The sequence below is a fragment of the Poromitra crassiceps genome, assembly GCF_964638095.1.
Source record: "Poromitra crassiceps genome assembly, chromosome: 21".
Taxonomy (NCBI): domain Eukaryota; kingdom Metazoa; phylum Chordata; class Actinopteri; order Beryciformes; family Melamphaidae; genus Poromitra; species Poromitra crassiceps.
This window is the reverse complement of record NC_139638.1, coordinates 19,261,532-19,286,811: the sequence shown is the minus strand read 5'-3', so window position 1 is coordinate 19,286,811 and position 25,280 is coordinate 19,261,532.

Here is a 25,280-nt window from a genome sequence, read left to right as displayed (position 1 = left end):
GAGACTTTGACAGTCCTGGAGGCAAGCTCCAGTGTACGGGACTATTCACTGCTTTAACTAAGTACAGAGGCCAGCAGTACATATTCAACGTTCACGTGATCCAAACAGCAAATGGAAGCAACCTGCTGGGCCGGAACGTTGCAGTGGCGATGGGGCTAGTCAAGAGAGTGGATGAAGTCCAGGAGATCCAGGGCACGTTTGGTGCAGACCTGGGCCTCTTAAAAATACCGCCCATCAAGATAAGCTTGAGGGATGATGCTGTGCCATACAGCGTCAACGTAGCGAGGAGGGTGTCCGCCCCCCTGCTTCCCAAGGTCAAAGCCGAGCTGGAGAGAATGGTGAGGTGCGGCGTCATAGAGGAGGTCAGGGAGCCGACGGAGTGGTGCGCTCCTATGGTCCCGGTTCCCAAGAAGGCAGCAGGCGAGGTGAGGATCTGTGTAGATTTAAAGAGACTGAACAAGGCTGTGAAAAGGGAGAGGTTCGTCTTACCAGTCATAGACGACATACTGCCGCGGCTGGCAGACTCCCGTGTTTTCTCGCTGCTCGATGCCGAGAGTGGCTTTTGGCAGATCCCGCTGGAGAGCGAAACAGCTAAATTAACAACTTTCATCACACCGATGGGGAGATACTTCTTCAAACGGCTCCCTTTCGGAATCTCCAGCGCGCCAGAGATATTTCAACGCGAGATGTCAGTGCTGTTCAGAGACCAAGAAGGAGTCGAGGTCTACATGGACGATATCCTCGTCCATGGAAGGGATGAGGAGGAGCACGAGAGGAGGCTTCAGAGCGTTCTCCAGATCCTGAAAGATGCCGGCTTGAAGCTGAATGACAAGAAGTGTCACCTGCGCCAAAAGCAACTGAACTACTTGGGGCATCGCATCAACGCAGACGGCATCCACCCTGATCCCTCAAAAGTAGGTGCCATCACAGAGATGCAGCCACCAGAGGACGTGCCAGGCCTGCGAAGGTTCATGGGCATGGTTCATTACCTGGGGAGATACCTGCCCAACTTGACAGATGCAGTACAACCCCTCAACGACCTGCTTAAAGATGAGGCTGCATGGACGTGGGACGCAGCCCAAGCCGACGCCTTCAACAAGGTAAAGCAACTAATCTCCACCGCACCCACTCTCACCTTTTATGATGTAAATAAACCCACAGTGGTGAGCGCAGACGCAAGCAGCTACGGGCTAGGCGCTGTGCTGCTACAGCGGCATGCTGAGGGACTGAAACCAGTAGCGTTCTGCTCGAGGACATTAACCGATGCGGAGAAGCGCTACGCGCAGATAGAGAAAGAGACTCTAGCTGTAGTTTGGGCCTGTGAAAGATTCTCGACATACCTGTATGGCTTAGATAGTTTCACGGTCCACACAGACCATAAACCACTGGTCCCTCTTATCAATAACAAAGATCTTGATGCAGTTCCTCTGAGGTGCCAGCGTTTGCTCATGCGCTTAATGCGATACAACCCCACTGCAGAGTATGTGCCGGGCAAAACACTAACAGTAGCCGACACACTATCCAGACAGCCACTACCGTTGATACTGAGTGAAGTGTCAGAACTAACTTGTGACGTTGCAGCGTTCGAGGATGCAGCTCACACAGCATGGCCCGTGTCTCCTCCCAAACTGGAGAGGATCAGGCAGGAGACTAAGAAGGACCATGAGCTACAAGTGGTCAGCAGATTGGTGATTAAGGGTTGGCCAAAGCACGTGAGTAACGTCCCAGCACAAGCTAAAGCATATCACCAGTGGGGCAACAGCCTGTCAACCTCAAAAGGACTTCTGCTGTACGGGGACCGCATCGTCATCCCGCACAGTATGAGAGGTGACATACTCCACCGTTTGCATGACGGACACCAGGGCATCATCAAGTGTCGCGAGAGGGCACGCATGAGTGTGTGGTGGCCTGGGCTAGAGAGCGAGATTCAGGAGCTGGTGACAAGGTGTCCTGAATGCATGCAGTCCAGACCGACACAGAGGAAGGAGCCTCTGATCACAACACCACTCCCAGAAAGGCCCTGGCAAAGGATCGGAGCAGATATCTGTGAGTACGCAAAGCAGAACTATCTGATCGTCATTGACTATTTCTCTCGCTATCTGGAAATAGCCCACTTGCCCGACATGACAAGTGAGACCACCTGCGCGCGACTGAAGAACATCTTCGCCAGGTGGGGCTGTCCAGATGAGCTATACACAGACAACGGAGGACAGTTCTCAAGTAGGGAGTTTAAAAGCTTTTCTATAGCTTATGACTTTAAACACATCACTTCCAGTCCCCACTACCCTCAGTCTAACGGGGAGGCTGAGAGAGCGGTACAAACTGCAAAGAAGATCCTCCGGCAGGATGACCCGTTCCTGGCTCTCATGAGCTACAGAGCCACACCACTACAAGCCACGGGTGCCAGTCCTGCACAGCTAATGTTGGGCCGCCAGATCAAAACGACAGTGCCCACAGTCGACAAAGTCCTGTCTCCAAGATGGCCGGACTTCACAAAGGTACGCGAAGCTGATGCCAGAGCAAAAGCGGGCTACAGGCGGGCCTACAACAGACGCCACGGCGTCAGATCACTTCCACTCCTCAATCCAGGGGAGAGCGTGGCAGTGAAGCTTGACGGCGAGTCAGGTTGGACGACAGCAGGGACGGTTCAACAACCACACTCAGCTCCGAGGTCCTACATGATCCAGACAGACCACGGAACACTGCGGCGGAACAGACGCCACCTGCGACCAACCTTCCTTCCTGTTGAGGAGCCGGGTGAGACAGAGGGCGCACAGGTGAGCGAACAGCCATCACCACCCCAGCCTTCACCTCCGGCCTCGCCCCTTCCAAATTCACCTGTCAGAGAGACTGTTCCACCGGAGCCCGTGGGACATCTCCCTGCTCAAGCTCGAGTGACTTCCAGGGGAAGAGTCATCCGTCAGCCTGAGAAGTATAAAGACTATGTTACTGCTTAACACATAGCTTGCCCAAATGGAGCACAATAAACTCCGGCAGCTATGAAGGTGATTGGGGAGTCGGACCCCTTCACTTCAGTATAATTTGGGGAGGGAAAAGAAAAGAGTTATGAAAAAAAAAGGGAAAACAGGGGAGGAATGAATATAAAACATAAATGTGATAATGAAAATGTATGGAAAAGAAAAAAAGAGATGTGAATGTTGTTTATCGAAGTTCATGTTTATGGCACTTTACGGAGTTGTGAAGCACTTTCCTAGTGAAGCATTTTCTTGTGTATCTGTTTACAGGAGACCAACAGCATTATAGAATGTCTCGTCAGTTATACATGTTTTCTATAAAAGCACCGAAATGTTATTCTACTGCATGTGCATGTCTGTGACTCAAAAGAGGGGAGATGTCATGTAGGGACTACCTTATGCGTAAGGTTACGTGCATTGCGTAGTGACTAGGTCACGCAGAGATAACGCATGCGCGGTACGGTTGTGACCAGTTAAGTTCCTGTGCTGAATGCTGTAAGAAGCACACTGCTAACACTGAAGCTAAGAGATGCTAATAAAGAAACGGATGCTAAGAACAGAGCTTGTCGTCACCGAGTATCATTGAGCAAGTAAACAACTTGTACATTCACTGCGCCTGGAACAAACGGCTGGCCTGGGGGGGGAGGGGGGCTAGGCCTATGCCTATTGTATTTTTAATTTTATATTTTTTATATTTTTCATTTGCAGGTTAAACTGTCAGCTGAGCTCTGTTATTGAAGCTTTGGCATAGGCTACCATGATTCTTCCGCTTGCGGTGTTTGTCGGCCTACTTGTAGCGATCCTGGGTCTCGGCGAAGCACGTTGGTCCTTCGCCAGGAATGTTGTTGTTGGTTGTTATGGTAACCATGTGACCCGGACGCGCTCGTCCTCGATGAGGGCGTCACATGTCACACGTCCGGGTCACATGGTTACCAGGACAACCAACATTGTTGGGCTTGTAAGTTGGAGACCTCAGGTTCTCGCCTGTGTTGTTACATTATTTTAGCCTACTTAGATGAGAATACTAAGTAGAACTAGAAAATGTGCTCACATTACTCCAATCCTAATCTCCCACTGCCTCCCAACTCAAACCATCTGACTTTAAGGTGCTGCTGTTATCATTTAAATCATTACATGGATTGCACCATCATATCTTTCTGACATCACTATCTATATATAAACTTAGCAATGTGGACTCTGTCTGTCTGTTTGCCACAGCTATGCCGTTTTACGTGCGATCGGGCTGAAACTGATGGAGCTGGATTTTTTAGTTAGGGCAGATTAATTGCCCTAATTGGCCTAGTATTGATTGCCCTAATGCTGAGGCTATAGTTCAGACTGATGACATCACTGATGATGTCATCAGTGATCAAGTCCTACCTGTCATGCAGTCCTACCTGTCATGAAGTCCTACCTGTCATGAAGTCCTGGGCGTAGGGTGTCTCCACACTGCATTTCTCTCTCTCTCTCTGTGTGTGTGTGTGTGTGTGTGTGTGTGTGTGTGTGTGTGTGTGTGTGTGTGTGTGTGTGTGTGTGTGTGTGTGTGTGTTTAATCACATCATGATCACTACAACATGCAGTGAGGTTCCAATTTAATAAATAGCTACATCTCTGACACCTTGTGACAACCAAAGCACAGCAAATAGCGCTTCCCTGCCAATTCTGAAACAACAGAGCTTGTTTATAGGGGGTAGCCTACATCAACTTAAACTGATCAAATTTGATGAAGACTGCAGAAACAGCAGCCGAAACATCTCAGGTACAAACATTGCCTAACTGGCCTTTATAGATTAACTATTCTAAAAAATAAAATAAAAATTAAGTGAGGGGGCACAAAATTGAACTGAGGGTGCAAAGCCCCCTGGCGCCCCCTCGTGGCGCCGGGCCCGCCTTTGAGCCTGATATCAAGACCTTCCACTCCAGACCTTTGAGCCTGGGATACTCAACTTGCTTTGCCCGGGGGCCACTTTCGTGAAATGATAGGAGGCCAGGGGCCAGTTAATAAACAAACAATATACATTTTTCTGTCAAGGATTGTAGGTTTTTGTGGTGTCAGCCGGAGTTTAGTCTGACAATGTTGTGCACACCGGATAGTTAGGTTAAGTTAGGTTAAGTACATACATAAGTGCCTGGGTTGTGAGCAGACGGCGGTATTTGACAATTTAGCTGGAGCTCAGCCAAACTTTATTTCACATTAGTTATTATTGTGAATTAGATTCTAATTCACAATGAAAACTAAGGTGAAATTATTAGGAAATGGTCGGGGGGCCACTCTGCACCCTGTCCCGGGCCGCATCTGGCCCCCGGGCTGCAAGTTGAGTATCACTGCTTTAATAGTTACTTGTAGACCTTGGTCAACAGAAGCAAAGGTACACACAATTACTCTAGGCCCAGGTTGGAAGTATGTACACTTCACACTCCCTGCAAGATACAGTAATAAAAGTCACGTGGTTAAAGATGAGATAAGATCAACACTGCTTTCCACAGCCAGGCCTACTTAACTCTCTGTTTGAATTGATCAAATTGAATTTTGCTTTATCAAGAGGTTTCAAAAAATGACTTGTGAGCATCTCTGCTGTAGAGCGGCACAGGATATGGAGAATTCTTATTCTGATGTGGTGTCATAAGGAATTAGGCTGAAAAGGTGCTAAAATACTTTTTGGATTCTACATTACAAACCCTCTAGTCAAGTCATCATAAATGAGAGGTTTCTGGCCTGAAGTGTGTGTGTCATTTAAGTAGAGGTGGTGTTAGTTCAATTGAATTGCTTGTGTTGGTGAATGAAAGTGATTTAGAACATTCTGTATTTATGCCTTTATCATCTTTAGGACATGAGTGTTATGACCGTGTTGTATAATGTGGTGTTCAAGTAGCTTATCAAGTCAGTTAGGACACAAATCAGGGGACTGATGCGCCCGTCTACAGTTGTTGTGCATGACGCAAAAGGCATTAAGACCTTCCATTGAGACAAAACAATACATGTTTATGATGTGTTTATGCAAGTGTGTGTGTGTATCTATTGAACAACACTCTGACATGATTCAACCTGGCTCCATTGACACACTGCAGCATCAAGAACTGGGCTCCTTCATGATCAGTATGGTAAGGGTCCAGAGGGGATTCTGAACACATATTCAATTAAATAACTGAAACAGAAAACAATATGATTGAAGATGTCTTAAAATCCTATGTTGATGCATTGTTGTCATGCAAAATCTCACAACCATTTTAGCTATAGAATCAATATATAATTTCTAACTTTGTCAAATCATCACATTATAATGATTCATTATTGTAAATATGTAGCTCTACATTTCTATGTGATTTATTTATTTATTGTGTAAATAAAGCCTAAATCATGTCTAGACACCACTATTCAAGATGACTGAAACAAAGTACAGAACAGCAGCTGGCACAAGTCATTTCACATAAACAGTGTGTTGTGTGCTATACTATAAGCCTGCACTACTATCAATAGATCAAACCTGTTCCTTCTTGTCAAGGAGTAACTACAGACAGAGCTATCATTTGGAAAGTACTCTAATGTCTGCAAAAGAACCTTGAGAGCCGTTTTCTCCGTTCCAGACAGATAAGGCATGAACATGACTGGCCATGGTGAGTATATCTGAACAGATTTGGTTGAATTTGACCTCCTTCTAGTACTGTTGAATTGAATGCTGAGTATGTACAATAGGCTTATCATATTTTGACTATCTTCTCTCCTCAGATCATCCAGCTACTTACATGCAGCACAGACAGGCGTTGCCAGATCCTGTGTTTTAAGTGCCTCATTATCTGACTTTCATGAAGTCCTCCACCTCCTTGCATGTCCTCTTGCCATCATTGTGATGCTGGATGATGGCATCGTAGCCTCCTGTGCTGGTCAGGTCAGAGTTCTGTCAGTCAGATGGACATTAGATATTAGAGTCAAATTTAAGTATGTGTTCATTGTCTTTGGTTTTAGCTGCAGTGTGTTTGAGGTATAATGTAGATTATGTGTTTAGATATGTCTTGTTTATGAATTATTGTCAAAAATGGAGAGAATGCACACCATGAAATCTCAGTGAGGTGCCGGTGACGGACAAGAATCCATAGAAAGAATAGAAAGCGCACACTCTGGCTCTGATGCAATGAATTTAATAAAAGGACAACGTTTGGGCCTGGTGGCCTTTGTCAAGTCATGTACAAACAAGGTGAAGAGCACAGTCTTGTAGCAGAAACACACCTAGACCACAGCTGCAGCCAATCAATTAGAATCACTCATTACTGCAGGTGAATGAGAACTTACAAGTGATCTAAATGTGAAGAGCACAATTTTTCAATGACAAAAAAGGTACAAAATAGAACCTTTACAGCCAAACAAACAATGAATGGTAAAAACCATCCAGAGTGAGAATTCACAAAGGAGATGGTGTTACAAAGTTACAATGGACCATTTTCACAGCTGCCACCCTGCATCCAAAAGGCAGGAAAAACAGAGGTGCAACCAACCCACCAACCAGGGACCCAGGACCAGAACACCTAAATGAACCAGAGACAGGAGACCCTGATTGAGGTTTTGGTGCACCCACGCCACTTCCACCCAAGAAACAAAATGGCCACTGCGAAAGAGGTCAAGTCTGAAAATGTGGGTTTGAAGTTTAATTATCAACAATATATCCTCAGCAATAGAATTGAACCTGCCCACCTCGATTGCCAGAGGGAGGGTACCAGTTTTCACCTGGGCACATAGAGATCTTTTGGATGTATCCAGGCGTAATGGAACATAAGGTTCTCTGGACTATACTTATTTTTAATTTGGATGTATGTTCTGAGTTTTGGTTTGAGCCACTTGTGATTAGCCCGTTTTTCTTGATTGTCAAGAAATAACCTATGTTTAATATAGTGATCACTAGAACGTAAACTGCTTCTGAAAATAAATTGCTGGGCAGCTTCCCTGAAAACCACATGAATATCATTATACACCATGGATAGTTATGTGCTTTATCCCCGTTAAACACTTTTAGCTACTCTACTCTCGTTTTGCTACTCTACTCTCTGGCATATTAGATAGACGGTTCCACAAACATTTCATCTTTTTGTTTGATCAAACAAGGCTCCCAACACATGTCCCCTTGAAAAGCCAACACAGGTGCAAATGTATGCACGTCCAAAAAGCAGCAGACTGCACGGTTTTGGATGGTATTCACCTTGGAAAATTCCTTCCTTCCCCAAACTCCAGCTGCATAAAACAAAACTGGTGACACACATGCATCATAAAGCTTTGAAAATGCAGCATAACCAAGGTTTTGACAAGTTTTCACTTGCCTTATTACTGAACCCAGGGCTCTAGCAGCAGTGTCGGCCAACACACATGCCCTCTCCAAACATAAAATGTTCATCAAAAGTAAATCCAAGATATTTATATGAACTGCTATATGCTAATGACATAGCTCCAGCATGAACATCAAAAGTGCTTCTCCTTGTTCCTGATTTCTGGAAATGCACAATTTGAGTTTTTTCTCTCTATTAATATAATAATTAATAGTCTACATTTTAAGATGAGTAAAACAATCATATAATTCAAACTGGGAAGCTGGGTTTCCTCTGAGTCTGCATAATGAGCCATTCATCAATCATTATTGTCCATTACACTGTGACAAGAGGGTGACATCACAGGGGAAAGAGACCAGCCAATAAGAGAAGGCCTGTTCAGTACCCTATAGGTGTCAGGCTTCACCACCAAACATCTGGGTTTAGCTGTAGTTACACTGGTGCTTTTCTTTTAGTGTTGTTTTGTTCTGCTATTTTACATTCAAGTCTTTGACGAGTGTCTTTTGCTTTTTCACAGAAAAGGGGGCGGGGACATGTTAGTCCACTATTTGTGCAGTAGGGAACAGTTTCAAACAGGGCCATTGTTTACATTTGGACTAAAACATTTAGCACAGATAGCAATATTTGGGATCAATTTTTATTGCTTTTTTGTGATACATAAACACATGACAACACAACAAAGCACAAAAACATCTACATACATACATAACACTCTAAATCCCCTCTCCACCACAGATTTGAGTTAACAGAGCTCCCACACATTTTCATGGATACAATTTCTAAACTTTTCCATGACTTTTAATAATAATAATTCATAAATTATAATTAATAGAATTTCCATGTAATGTGAGGCGGTGACTCTGAATAAATATCAGAAATTATTAGTATGGACAAATCGACACAGCTGCTCTTTATATTGGTTTTCAGTATTTTAGTGTCATTGCATCATGGAAGCTATTGAACTAAAAGAGGAATTTTCCATAAAAATACTAATATAAAATACAAGAGTTCAAAGAAGTAAAATCAATACATATTAGAGCTGCGTTATGTCAAATGCTACAGAGAATACATTTGCCCTCATGTTACATTCCATGGAAGGTTATCCACAGGAAGATTACTGCAACAATTTCATTACACACAACAAAATGTTATGACTTTTCCTAAACGTTCAAGGACTTTACCCATCTGTGTGGACTATCATGTGTTTCTTCAAGGTTCCTTTATAACCAAAACCTTTACCACAGACTGAGCAGTTAAATTGTTTATCTCCTGTGTGGACTATCATGTGTGTCTTCAAGGATCCTTTCTGACCAAAACCTTTACCACAGACTGAGCAATTAAATTGTGCCTCTCCTGTGTGGATTATCATGTGTGTCTTCAAGTTTCCTTCACGACCAAAACCTTTACCACAGACTGAGCAATTAAATTGTTTATCTCCTGTGTGGACTATCATGTGTCTCTTCAAGCCTCCTTTCTGACCAAAACCTTTACCACAGACTGAGCAATTAAATTGTGCCTCTCCTGTGTGGACTATCATGTGTGTCTTCAAGGTTCCTTTCTGACCAAAACCTTTACCACAGACTGAGCAATTAAATTGTTTATCTCCTGTGTGGACTATCATGTGTTTATTCAAGTCTCCTTTCTGACCAAAACCTTTACCACAGACTGAGCAAATAAATTGTTTATCTCCTGTGTGGACTATCATGTGTTTCTTCAAGGCTCCTTTCTGACCAAAACCTTTACCACAGACTGAGCAATTAAATTGTTTATCTCCTGTGTGGACTATCATGTGTAACTTCAAGGATCCTTTCTGACCAAAACCTTTACCACAGACTGAGCAATTAAATTGTGTATCTCCTGTGTGGACTATCATGTGTAACTTCAAGGTTCCTTTACGACCAAAACTTTTACCACAGAGAGAGCAATTAAATTGTTTATCTCCTGTGTGGATTATCATGTGTGTCTTCAAGGTTGATTTATGACCAAAACCTTTACCACAGACTGAGCAATTAAATGGTTTGTCTCCTGTGTGGACTATCATGTGTGTCTTCAAGTTTCCTTCACGACCAAAACCTTTACCACAGACTGAGCAATTCAATTGTTTATCTCCTGTGTGGATTATCATGTGTTTCTTCAAGGTTGACTTATGACCAAAACCTTTACCACAGACTGAGCAATTAAATGGTTTCTCACCTGTGTGGTCTATCATGTGTGTGTTCAAGTGTCTCTGTGAGTCTAAACCTGACTGAGGTTCACTAGTTTCCATGCATTCATCATCATTGTCTTCAGTCTGAGAAGAGTCTGAAGTCTTGTCATCACTAATTGGTTGTGAATTACTAGCTGGTTCTGATACTCCACAGTCCTCTACATCAGCTTCTGTTTTCATCTGTTCAGTTGAGCTGCTGGCTAGAGGCTCTGTCTCTCTGTTCTCCTCAGTTTGGCTTTGATGAAGCTGTGAGGACTGAGGTTTCTCTTCCTCATATTCACTCTTCACAGGGACAACAGAAAATGGGAACTTGGTGATATCATCAGCGTCCTCCGGCCGTTGAAGCTGCTCTCCCGCCTGACTGATCCATAGTTCCTCCTGTTCCTCTTTAATGTGTGGAGACTCTGGGTCCTCCTGTTCCCCTTTAATATCATGTAGGGGCTCTAGGTCCTCCTGTTCCTCTTTAATATCATGTGGGGGCTCTGGGTCCTCCTGTTCCTCTTTAATATCATGTGGGGGCTCTGGGTCCTCCTGTTCCTCTTTAATATCATGTGGGGGCTCTAGGTCCTCCTGTTCCTTTTTAATATCATGTGGGGGCTCTGGGTCCTCCTGTTCCTCTTTAATATCATGTGGGGGCTCTGGGTCCTCCTGTTCCTCTTTAATATCATGTGGGGGCTCTGGGTCCTCCTGGTGCAGACTGGGGCTCCACTCCTGCTGCTCAGCGGGAACCTCTTCTTTAACCAACAGCTGCTGGAGGTCTGGAGGCAAGGCTTCTCTGTGTAACGGCCACTGCACCCGACACAGCTTCACCACAGCTCTCAGCTTCTGGACTTTAGACATTTTAATGTTCACACAGTGACAGACTGGAACTTCTCCTCCTGAACTGTGACCAACTTTACCTTTCTAAGCTCCAATAAATAGCTTCACAGCTAACGTTAGCTTCACAGCTAAAGCATTCATCTGAGTCCATTAAGTCTTCTTCTTCCTCTGAGTTAACGGAGTCCCGCCCCGCTTCCACTTCATATACTCGCGATAATATCACCCGCACATACGAGTCTTCTGCTTGTAAATTAACCCTCTGAAAGTATAAGGTGGAAATAATACGCTAGGCTACTGCTAACGTTACTCTCGTGCATAGGAGCTTCAACACGCGTCACCACCACAATATCCAGAATGCCTTGCGGCATCCCAGCGAGCACAAAACGTTTTTTCAACGTTGATTTTTAGTTGAAATCTGGGTGATATTGGGTTTGAACGTCTAAGACCTAATTTCACCCTCTTTTCAACCAGCTAAAATGCGGTTACAACGTCAACGTGTAAAAAAACACAATTTGGTGCATCATATTGTTAAAACATTTGTTGTAGCTTGGAATAGAGGCAATATTGATAGTGTGTGAATTGGCATTTGTCCATTTTATTGTGTAACTGAGAGTTGAAATCTGGTCTATACGAAAACTACATTTCAACGCATTTTATGTCACATGAAATATCATAAATATGGGACTATATAGGCTATGTGGTGCCAGCAAAAAGCTTCCAGGACACAACTATGGTTAATAGTTTAGCGCAATACTATAAAATAATGAATTCAGTTCCTGCAGCAACGCAGTAACGCAAGTACTTACTTGCTAGCTATACTAACCGTGACTGACTAGACTAGACCAAAGCAAGTCTGCACCGGTCTGCACCAAGTGCGGAACGAGGTGCTCTGGGCACGCTATGTTATTGTACAGACTGTATACGAGGCTCTGTGTACCTCCTCAGTCTCTGGTGTTAAATGAAGTTAACCTCTGAAGCCATAGGCTACAGCCTATAGACAACACACACACACAACATAATTTTAGTCTGTTACATTAATATAATAGTCTCGTACACACATCACATAAAATAACTTGTCCTCCGATGTCGACAATCATGTAGTCTACAAGTTGTGTGCGAGATAGAGTATATATGTGCCCAGCTCTCTACAGAGTATAAGAAAATATATAGCTCAGCGCGTAGAGCGGACTGGCTTGAATGTGGGAAAGCGGGGTTCGAATCCCGTGTGCGCTGCTGAATTTTTAATTTAATTTCCTGGTGAAATATGGTCTAAATCTGAACGTTCAATAAACGTCTGCAAATAGTGGGTGAAAAAACTTTCACTTTCAAACCTTCCTTGCACGTTTTTTCAACGTTGACCCTAAACGTTTTTTAAACGTCTTTTCAACCGAAAAATGCTCGCTGGGATAGAAGAAGAAAGCCGAGCAGTCGGAGGGGAGCTGTGTGTGTGTGTGTGTGTGTGTGTGTGTGTGTGTGTGTGTGTGTGTGTGTGTGTGTGTGTGTGTGTGTGTGTGTGTGTGTGTGTGTGTGTGTGTGTGTGTGTGTGTGTGTGTGTGTGTGCCCTGTGCCCGCCTACGCAGCAGTCAAGCGCCGGGATTGGCCAGACGCTCATGTTGGGCTCTCTTGTTACATAACAGGGACACATTCCTGTGAGAAGCAACAACACCAAGCGAGGCTGTAACGAGGATATTGAAAGACAAAATCCTACATCGCACCAAAGCATTAAATGTTATTTGTCTGTCTGACCACCCGCCTCAGCCAGAATAACAGATGCTGCCCTTGGCCATTGGGAAGGCTAACCCTTTACTTTTGGGTTTATTTACTGTGTATTCAACTTTTTATCTATGATTCTAGATTATTGCATGTTTTTGTAGATTGTTGGGACTTCACTGCGCCTGGAACAAACGGCTGGCCTGGGGAGGGGGGGGGGGGGGGGGGGTAGGCCTATGTGCTGTAGCCCATTGTATTTTTAATTTTATATTTTTTATAGCTTTGGCTATGGGGGGGGGGTGTTGTCTGGGTGGATAAACGAAGCACGTTGGTCCTTCGCCAGGAATGTTGTTGTTGGTTGTTATGGTTATCAACGAACTGGCGTGCTCAACCCGACGTTTTAAAGATAGTTACTGGGTGCCGATCCAAACATCTCAAAAATTAAATCAAAAACAGCACTCTCAGATATCTGTAAAGTGTAAACTTTTAATACGCACAGCAGCAAATATACAACGAACGTTTCAGCCTCACAGGCTTTCCTCAGCGTTGTAACAAACAGTGGGTGTGACCCATATAAGTAGGAGCCAGGACCATGCTGATTGAAACCAGCTGTGGAAAATGCATGCATCAATCAATCAATCAATCTTCAACATATCTAGAGCAAACAGAGTGGTCAAGAACCTACATAACAAATAAATAAGATGACCGCACAGCTGATCAGAATACATCAACATGACTGATTAAATCACTCACAGATCCTAAAAGAAATAAATCTGTGAACAAAATAAATGTAAAAAAATAGATAAATATGGACAATTGTAGATATATACAAGTCTCAATCTGTATAAATGGTATCTGTCACAATGGTATAAAAAATACCAGAAGCATATTAGAAGTAGCCTATAAGAAAAATGAGAAGAATTTAAGGAAACTCCTCAGTCTCGAACTGCATGACAGGAGCAGAAAACCCATCTCAAAATGTGTAAGCATGACCAATCACATATCAAAACACACATCAAAACAAGGGATCAAAACCATTTACAAGAAACAAGAGAGCAATAATTCTTCATTTAAACCCTTAGGATGCTCAGTCTGTAAGTGGTGAATCCAATATGCTTCTCTCTGGAGAAGTTTTCTCTCCCTGTCTCCTCCTCTCAGAAGTGGCCCCACTGACTCAATCCCCATAAAACGTAAGCTACAAACGCCATGGTCATATTTATTAAAATGGTTGTTATGGTTACCATGTGACCCGGACGCGCTCGTCCTCGATGAGGGTGTCACATGTCACACGTCCGGGTCACATGGTTACCATGACAACCAACATTGTTGGGCTTGTAAGTTGGAGACCTCAGGTTCTCGCCTGTGTTGTTACATTATTTTAGCCTACTTAGATGAGAATACTAAGGAGAACTAGAAAATGTGATCACATTACTCCAATCCTAATCTCCCACTGCCTCCCAACTCAAACCATCTGACTTTAAGGTGCTGCTGTTATCATTTAAATCATTACATGGACTTGCACCATCATATCTTTCTGACATCACTATCTATATATAAACTTAGCAATGTGGACTCTGTCTGTCTGTTTGCCACAGCTATGCCGTTTTACGTGCGATCGGGCTGAAACTGATTGAGCTGGATTTTTTAGTTAGGGCAGATTAATTGCCCTAATTGGCCTAGTACTGATTGCCCTAAGGCTGAGGCTATAGTTCAGACTGATGACATCACTGATGATGTCATCAGTGATCAAGTCCTACCTGTCATGCAGTCCTACCTGTCATGAAGTCCTCCTACCTGTCATGAAGTCCTGGGCGTAGGGCGTCTCCACACTGCAGTTCACCATGCTGCTCACACAGGAGGGACTCGGCTTGTCTTCAGTCTGCAGGCTGTGCAGCTCGTTTAAATGCCACATCCACTCCAGACCTTTGAGCCTGATATCAAGACCTTCCACTCCAGACCTTTGAGCCTGATATCAAGACCTTCCACTCCAGACCTTTGAGCCTGATATCAAGACCATCCACTCCAGACCTTTGAGCCTGATATCAGGGCCATAAATTAGTGATTCCATCTGCTTGGTGAAGAGAAAAGTGTGTCAGGCGTGTGTATGTTTATGTTTATGTTGTTCATATTGTGTGGGCCTTTTCTGCTTCAATTTAGTTCCTTCCATTGATCACACCTGTACTTCTTGCTCTTTTATTCCTTTATTTGTATTCAATGTTTTACTGTTTTTATTTCAAACAGATGTCTTCTCATGTTATTGTAAAGCACCTTTCAACCTTGTTAAGAAAGGTGGTGGAAAACAAAGGACAGCATATTTCTAATAGCTATCTCACACATCAAACATGGCCTCATTTAGGATCTTTAGGGATTTAGGGTGTTTTTTTTAATATATAAACAGGGTTAAATTCCTGCGTCAGGGCGAACACACACAGGCAGACTCTCATAAAGCCCAGGATCAGTAAATATATTATTACATATTTAAACAACCATAAACCGCTGCAAAAACAACAACAACTTGACAATACATATCCAGAAATGATCCTGACTTGGATGACATGAGAGCTAAAGTAGGAACATAAAGATTGAAATGAGTCCAGAGTTCAGAGGTCAGTGGGACAGGATTATTTGCACGTGACGATCATGAGCAATGAACCTGCAGTGGAAATGTCTGTGATCTTGACACAGCCTTGTTATTCTCAGTTCAACCAGTTGCTGCTCTTCTTGTCTTGTGACAAACCCCATAGTGTGTGTGTGCTAGCAGGATCCAGTAGATGGGAGCAGAGAGACATGACAGACTATTCAACTGAATCTGGCTGCTACATCATTCTATGTCAAATGTTTTTCATGGCCTTAATCCTGGCACTATTGGTTACTGCTTTTATGTTTAATTTTCCTCCTATTGCCATTGATTGGATCACCTGGAGGAGATTTGTTTGTTTGTGGCTGCAGGGAAGCAGACAAGTCTGAAAATGTGGGTTTGAAGTTTAATTATCAACAATATATCCTCAGCAATAGAATTGAACCTGCCCACCTTGATTGCCAGAGGGAGGGTACCAGTTCTCACCTGGGCACATAGAGATCTCCTGGATGTATCCAGGCGTAATGGAACATAAGGTTCTGGACTATACGTATTTTAATTTGGATGTATGTTCTGAGTTTTGGTTTGAGCCACTTGTGATTAGCCCGTTTTTCTTGATTGTCAAGAAATAACCTATGTTTAATATAGTGATCACTAGAACGTAAACTGTTTCTGAAAATAAATTGCTGGTCAGCTTCCCTGAAAACAGCATTCATATCATTACACCATGGATAGTTATGTGCTTTATCCCCGTTAAACACTTGTTTTGCTACTCTACTCTCTGGCATATTAGATAGACGGTTCCACAAACATTTCATCTTTTTGTTTGATCAAAGAAGGCTCCCAACACATGTCCCCTTGAAAAGCCAACACAGGTGCAAATGTATGCACGTCCAAAAAGCAGCAGACTGCACGGTTTTGGATGTCATTCACCTTGGAAAATTCCTTCCTTCCCCAAACTCCAGCTGCATAAAACAAAACTGGTGACACACATGCATCATAAAGCTTTGAAAATGCAGCATAACCAAGGTTTTGACAAGTTTTCACTTGACTTATTACTGAACCCAGGGCTCTAGCAGCAGTGTCGGCCAACACACATGCCCTCTCCAAACATAAAATGTTCATCAAAAGTAAATCCAAGATATTTATATCAACTGCTATATGCTAATGACATACTGTAGCTCCAGCATGAAAATCAAAAGTGCTTCTCCTTGTTCCTGATTTCTGGAAATGCACAATTTGAGTTTTTTCTCTCTCTATTAATATAATAATTAATAGTCTACATTTTAAGATGAGTAAAACAATCATAGAACTCAAACTGGGAAGCTGGGTTTCCTCTGAGTCTGCATAATGAACCATTCATCAATCATTCTTGTCCATTACACTGTGACAAGAGGGTGACATCACAGGGGAAAGAGACCAGCCAATAAGAGAAGGCCTGTTCAGTACCCTATAGGTGTCAGGATTCACCACCAAACATCTGGGTTTAGGTGTAGTTACACTGGTGCTTTTCTTTTGGTGTTGTTTTGTTCTGCTATTTTACATTCAAGTCTTTGACGAGTGTCTTTTGCTTTTTCACAGAAAAGGGGGCGGGGACATGTTAGTCCACTATTTGTGCAGTAGGGAACAGTTTCAAACAGGGCCATTGTTTCCATTTGGACTAAAACATTTAGCACAGATAGCAATATTTGGGATCAATTTTTATTGTTTCTTGTGATACATAAACACAGGACAACACAACAAAGCACAAAAACATCTACATACATACATGAGACTCTAAATCCCCCCTCCACCACAGATCAGAGTTAACAGAGCTCCCACACATTTTCATGGATGAAATTTCAAAACGTTTCCATGACTTTTAATAATAATAATACATTTATTATAGTTAATAGAATTTCCATGTAATGTGAGGCGGTGACTCTGAATAAATACCAGAAATTATTAGCATGGACAAATCGACACAGCTGCTCTTTATATTGGTTTTCAGTATTTTAGTGTCACTGCATCATGGAAGCCATTGAACTAAAAGAGGAATTTTCAATAAAAATACTAATACAAAACACAAGAATTCAAAGAAGTAAAATCAATACATATTAGAGCTGCGTTATGTCAAATGCTACAGAGAATACATTTGCCCTCATGTTACATTCCATGGAAGGTTATCCACAGGAAGATTACTGCAACAATTTCATTACACACAACAAAATGTTATGACTTTTCCTAAACGTTCAAGGACTTTACCCATCTGTGTGGACTATCATGTGTCTCTTCAAGTCTCCTTTATGACCAAAACCTTTACCACAGACTGAGCAATTAAATTGTTTATCTCCTGTGTGGACTATCATGTGTTTCTTCAAGTCTCCTTTATGACCAAAACCTTTACCACAGACTGAGCAATTAAATTGTGTATCTCCTGTGTGGATTATCATGTGTGTCTTCAAGGATGATTTTCGACCAAAACCTTTACCACAGACTGAGCAATTAAATTGTTTATCTCCCGTGTGGATTATCATGTGTGACTTCAAGTGTCCTTTCTGACCAAAACCTTTACCACAGACTGAGCAATTAAATTGTTTATCTCCTGTGTGGACTATCATGTGTTTCTTCAAGTATCCTTTATGACCAAAACCTTTACCACAGACTGAGCAATTAAATTGTGCCTCTCCTGTGTGGATTATCATGTGTGTCTTCAAGTTTCCTTCATAACCAAAACCTTTACCACAGATTGAGCAAATAAATTGTTTATCTCCTGTGTGGACTATCATGTGTCTCTTCAAGTCTCCTTTCTGACCAAAACCTTTACCACAGACTGAGCAATTAAATTGTGCCTCTCCTGTGTGGACTATCATGTGTGTCTTCAAGGTTCCCTTACGACCAAAACCTTTACCACATACTGAACAATTAAATTGTTTATCTCCTGTGTGGAGTATCATGTGTGTCTTCAAGTTTGATTTCTGACCAAAACCTTTACCACAGACTGAGCAATTAAATTGTGCCTCTCCTGTGTGGACTATCATGTGTGTCTTCAAGGTTCCTTTACGACCAAAACCTTTACCACATACTGAACAATTAAATTGTTTATCTCCTGTGTGGAGTATCATGTGTGTCTTCAAGTTTGATTTCTGACCAAAACCTTTACCACAGACTGAGCAATTAAATTGTTTATCTCCTGTGTGGACTATCATGTGTAACTTCAAGGATCCTTTATGACCAATACCTTTACCACAGACTGAGCAAATACGTTGTTTATCTCCTGTGTGGACTATCATGTGTGTCTTCAAGTCTCCTTTATAACCAAAACCTTTACCACGGACTGAGCAAGTAAATTGTTTCTCACCTGTGTGGACTATCATGTGTGTCTTCAAGTGTCTCTGTGAGTCTAAACCTGACTGAGGTTCACTAGTTTCCATGCATTCATCATCATTGTCTTCAGTCTCAGAAGAGTCTGATGTCTTGCCATCAGTAATTGGTTGTGAATTACTAGCTGGTTCTGATACTCCACAGTCCTCTGCATCAGCTTCTGTTTTCATCTGTTCAGTTGAGCTGCTGGCTAGAGGCTCTGTCTCTCTGTTCTCCTCAGTTTGGCTTTGATGAAGCTGTGAGGACTGAGGTTTCTCTTCCTCATATTCACTCTTCACAGGGACAACAGAGAATGGGAACTTGGTGATATCATCAGCCTCCTCCGGCCGTTGAAGCTGCTCTCCCTCCTGACTGATCCATAGTTCCTCCTGTTCCTCTTTAATGTGTGGAGACGCTGGGTCCTCCTGTTCCTCTTTAATATCATGTGGGGCCTCTGGGTCCTCCAGTTCCTCTTTAATATAATGTGGGGGCTCTGGGTCCTCCTGTTCCTCTTTAAGATCGTGTGGGGGTTCTGGGTCCTCCTGTTCCTCTTTAATGTGTGGGGGCTCTGGGTCCTCCAGTTCCTCTTTAATATAATGTGGGGGCTCTGGGTCCTCCTGTTCCTCTTTAATGTGTGGGCCCTCTGAGTCCTCCTGTTCCTCTTTAATATAATGTGGGGGCTCTGGGTCCTCCTGGTGCAGACTGGGGCTCCACTCCTGCTGCTCAGCGGGAACCTCTTCTTTAACCAACAGCTGCTGGAGGTCTGGAGGCAAGGCTTCTCTGTGTAACGGCCACTGCACCCGACACAGCTTCACCACAGCTCTCAGCTTCTGGACTTTAGACATTTTAATGTTCACACAGTGACAGACTGGAACTTTTCCTCCTGAACTGTGACCAACTTTACCTTTCTAAGCTCCAATGAATAGCTTCACAGCTAACGTTAGCTTCACAGCTAAACCATTCATCTGAGTCCATTAAGTCTTCTTCTTCCTCTGAGTTAACGGAGTCCCGCCCCGCTTCCACTTTATATCCTCGCGATAATATCACCCGCACATACGAGTCTTCTGCTTGTAAATTAACCCTCTGAAAGTATAAGGTGGAAATAATACGCTAGGCTACTGCTAACGTTACTCTCGTGCATAGGAGCTTCAACACGCGTCACCACCACAATATCCAGAATGCCTGGCATAGAAGAAGAAAGACGAGCAGTCGGAGGGGAGCTGTGTGTGTGCGTGTGTGTGTGCGTGTGTGTGTGCGTGTGTGTGTGCGTGTGTGTGTGTGTGTGTGTGTGTGGGAGGAGGGGGGGGGGGGGACATACCATGCACGCATGCGTGATTTCGCACAAAGGTTACGCAAAAACCACGCCCTGTGCCCGCCTACGCAGCAGTCAAGCGCCGGGATTGGCCAGGCGCTCATGCCAAAGCTTATGTTCTTCTTCTTCTTCTTTCTTATTTCCGGCAGTGTAAACGCTACATGGCGTATTACTGCCCTCCTCAGGTTCTATACTTCAACTACGCCCACAATTGAGAAAAAATTAAATACGCATAAAAATAAACATTATATCCTCTATAATTTCAGCACTGCCTCTGTGATCAGCTGGTGATTCTTATTCTTCAGGCCAAAGAAAGATTTTAGAGAGAAAGAAGAAACTCCTGCTGTTAAGCTCTTATAAAAGATTTCCCTTTCTTTCCTATACCTGTTACATTCTAGAAAAACATGCTTGACAGTTTCAGGCTCTCCACACTCACACCGCCCATCTGGATGTTTTCCCACAATGATCAAGGTACTATTCAATCCACAATGGCCAAGCCTCAGTCTACATATCTTGACCCTATCGCTCCTAGACCCATAGCCAGCCAAGTTAATTTTGACCTGAGGCTGCAGAGAGAAATAGTGCCTCCCCTTGGTCCCCTTTTCCCACTCAGCCTGCCACTCATCTTCAACTCCTTTCTTGATCTTCTCTCTGAGCTCAACTCTTCCCATTGAAATACTTATAACTTCTTCCTTTTTCAGGCTCTCCTTTGCAAGAGAATCAGCTGTCTCATTTCCCTCAATCCCAGCATGCGCCGGAACCCAGCAAAACTCCACTGAACAGCCTGCCTTCTCAATCCTATATAAAACTAATAATATTTCATGAATGAGATCAGGCCAGCTTTAGACCTACCTGCCTACCTTTAGACCTACACAGCCATTAGTGCAGCAGCCGAGTCAGAACATATAATCACCTGGCTTGGTCCCACTTCCTCCACCCACCACAATGCCCAGAGAATGGCAAGTAATTCTGTTACAAATACAGAGCTGCCGTCAGAGATTCTCTGTCCCTTACCGATCCCCAACTGAGGCACACACCACCCAAATCCTGCCTTCCCACTCTCTGGATCCACAGAGCCATCAGTATAAACCTCCAGAGACCCTGAGGCTGAAAGGAATTTCTCTATTTTTCCCACAATCTCGCCCTTGTCACTATAGTGTCTCCATATGTCTCCATATCGCTGTCCCCACTAGTGTCTCCATGTCTCCATATTGCTGTCCCCACTAGTGTCTCCATATCGCTGTCCCTACTAGTGTCTCCATATGTCTCCATATCGCTGTCCCTACTAGTGTCTCCATATGTCTCCATATCGCTGTCCCCACTAGTGTCTCCATGTCTCCATATTGCTGTCCCCACTAGTATCTCCATATCGCTGTCCCTACTAGTGTCTCCATGTCTCCATATTGCTGTCCCTACTAGTGTCTCCATGTCTCCATATTGCTGTCCCTACTAGTGTCTCCATGTCGCTGTCCCCACTAGTGTCTCCATGTCTCCATATTGCTGTCCCCACTAGTGTCTCCATATCGCTGTCCCTACTAGTGTCTCCATATCGCTGTCCCTACTAGTGTCTCCATGTCTCCATATTGCTGTCCCTACTAGTGTCTCCATATCGCTGTCCCCACTAGTGTCTCCATGTCTCCATATTGCTGTCCCTACTAGTGTCTCCATACCACTGTCCCCACTAGTGTCTCCATATGTCTCCATATCACTGTCCCTACTAGTGTCTCCATATCGCTGTCCCTACTAGTGTCTCCATATCGCTGTCCCTACTAGTGTCTCCATATCGCTGTCCCTACTAGTGTCTCCATATGTCTCCATATCGCTGTCCCCCACTAGTGTCTCCATGTCTCCATATCGCTGTCCCTACTAGTGTCTCCATATGTCTCCATATCACTGTCCCCACTAGTGTCTCCATATCGCTGTCCCCACTTGTGTCTCTATATGTCTCCATATCACTATCCCTACTAGTGTCTCCATATGTCTCCATATCACTGTCCCTACTCGTGTCTCCATATGTCTCCATATCGATGTCGCTACTCGTGTCTCCATATGTCTCCATATCGCTGTCCCTACTAGTGCCTCCATATGTCTCCATATCGCTGTCCCTTCTAGTGCGTAAATATCCTTGTTGCTCTACTGTTTTAGTGGACTGTTTTTCACATATAAAGTGTTTAGGGATATGCCGATATGAAAATTTGGGCCGATACCGATAACCGATATTGACATTGCTGTTATGGCCGATAACCGATATTTACCGATGTCGATATGCTCTGTATAAAAACACATTTCTATGATAATACAATTTTGTACATAGTGAAAAACACATGTAAACACTGGTTTTGAAAAAGGAATGCATTTATTTATTTCCAAAACATTTGGAAAAGCCCATAATTCATAGATTTACCACATTGTTTAATCTCAATGTGAAAATTTTGGCTACCGATAACCAATATTAACATTGTAACATCGGCCTGATTTAACATATATGTTAAAAAATGACTAACATTGGCCGATACCGATATGATTGCTGATATATCGTGCATCCCTAAAAGTGTTGAATATGTCTAAAAATAATGCATATTAAATGATCCTTTGTCAAAGCTCATAAAGGCAAAGGAGCAAAGGAGGAGGTCCTATGATATTGAGACAGGCCTTCCAGACCTCGAGGAGCACGTCATCAAACTGCTGGATGCTGTGACAGCTTTGAAAAGGGAAGCCAGGTCTGTCTCCTCCCCAGGCTCAGCTTGGGGCCTTGTAGGACTCCTCCCTGGCTTGGAATCAGCCGGCGGTGTAGGCTGGGGTTTTTGCCCAAGATTTCTAGGCCTGGCGCCAAGGTCATCATAGCTGAGCTGGCTGTCGTCTGCGCCACTCGAGCCTATGGTCTCCCCACCGGTGGCGCCTTCCACCGCCTCGGCCTCCTCTGCTACTGTCACTTTTGATTGTTGGGATCGTAAACCACCCCTGTGTGGGTTTCTCTTTTTTGACCCTCTGCGGCCTGCCATCCCACCACTGCCACCAAATGTCACACCTGTGAATAGGTGAGGGTAATGTGCCACCTCAGCACTGGACCAAAAACCCGGTAATGATGGCAGGCAGACACAGCTGGACAAGGTGCAGGGTGATTTTTATTATCCCAACATCAAAAGTGAAAGTTCACAGACAACATTTTGCATGCGAACAAGAAGTCAAAACATAATTAATCACCAAAACAGACAACAACTAATTCAAATGACAAAAAGTGACTGTAAACCTAACAATATAACAAATCAATTTTAACCATGGTTAGAAAAAAAACAGTGTACATCACCTTTAAAGGTATGGTAAGTATGCCTCAGCACCTCAACAGCAGGTCAGCATGGACTGGGGGATTTTTAGGAAATGGTGAAGCCCTTTTATATCCCACATGGCTCCACCCATCACCCCACCCACATGGCACAATCCAAAATTCGGTAACACTTTACTTGGATAGTCCACCTACAGATACTCTACAGAGTATTAGTAAGGTTTCAACAGCTTATTAGTTGACATTCAACAATTCAGCAATTCAGCTTCATTTGTAGATGTTTAACAGATGTATACAGAGTATATGTGACAATTCATGAACAAATCTACATATTTTCATAATAAATTAGTTGAACTTGAACTATGCACTCAACCGCTTTACAGATGTTTCATGAATATTCAACAAACAATTTGTAAACTATTTAATTAATATTTGTTGAACCTTCTAATTATCAGCGATTCTCAGAATTAATTGGTTGAACATGAGCTATGCACTCAACCTATGCTTTACAAATGTTCAACAACTTATATACGAATACTCAACGAGTTAACCATTTAATTAATATTTGTTGAACAATTATTATTGTCAAATTTAACTATTCCGAACAACGCCAATGGATTAAAACTCTTGGTCCAAGGCTAAAAGGTAAGCCTTTTGGTATCTCCGAGCAGTATCCAAGAGTGATAATGGAGAGATGCAAGGTGCTGCTTCCACTATCACCAAAGAAGGAACGCACAAAAAGGTGTGGACCAAAGCAACTCAGCAGGCAACTAGAATATCAAAGCGAAAAAATGAGCTGGTTAGAGTTTAAAGATGAATACATTTAATAAGAAGTAATTGTACCTGCGTACTTCACAGAATTAACATACAGAGTACATCTTCACAAAAAACGCAACGTGTTTGAACCGTTGGTTTTCATCAGGCTGTATGAAAGGGCGTCGGCCGCCGCACCTGTATGAATAAGAAAACATAAGTGGCACAGGTAACGTGGAGGGGGCAGAGCCCTGACGTCAGAGGAAAAGGTGTGCTCTACTAGAATAAACATAGAACTAGCAGAGGTCCATAGATAATGATATGATACAAAAAGTGTGTCAGCAATAGGCTACAAGACACATATACTGTAGGAAAATACAGGGTTTCACTACACGTAATATCATGTTAATGTTAATGCAAAGCATATTAGCAATATAGACGCCAAGACATAAACATATGATGCAGGAATAGCAGAGAGCAATACATAGAATTAATAAGAATTAATAAATGCAATAGTGGACATTCCAGCAATACAGACTTCATGACATATTCCCGGACCGAAGCTAAAGAAAACAAGCAACGTCCAGCTTCTCATTAAGTCCGTTAGGAGCGGAGGTATCCAACCTGTGGATCCAGTGCGCTTCACGCTGGAGAAGCATCCTGTCCAGATCGCCACCCCTCGGGTGAGGTTTGACAGTGTCTATGGCCCAGAAATGTGGCCCAGTGGATGTGTGTAATTACGTTTTTTCTTGCATTTACACAACTACCTTTGATTTATCCATTAGAATTTTACAATTCAAACTAATCTATAGGTACTTGCCTACTAAAAAGATGCTTACAAAATGGAGCATCCAACAATGTGATTTGTGTAGATTTTGTGAGGAGGAAGAGGAGAGTGATGTACATTTATTTTGGTATTGTCTGCAAGTTGCATTATTTTGGATTAAAATTGTTTACAGCACACATTTTTATAGTTGTCCTCTAACCAT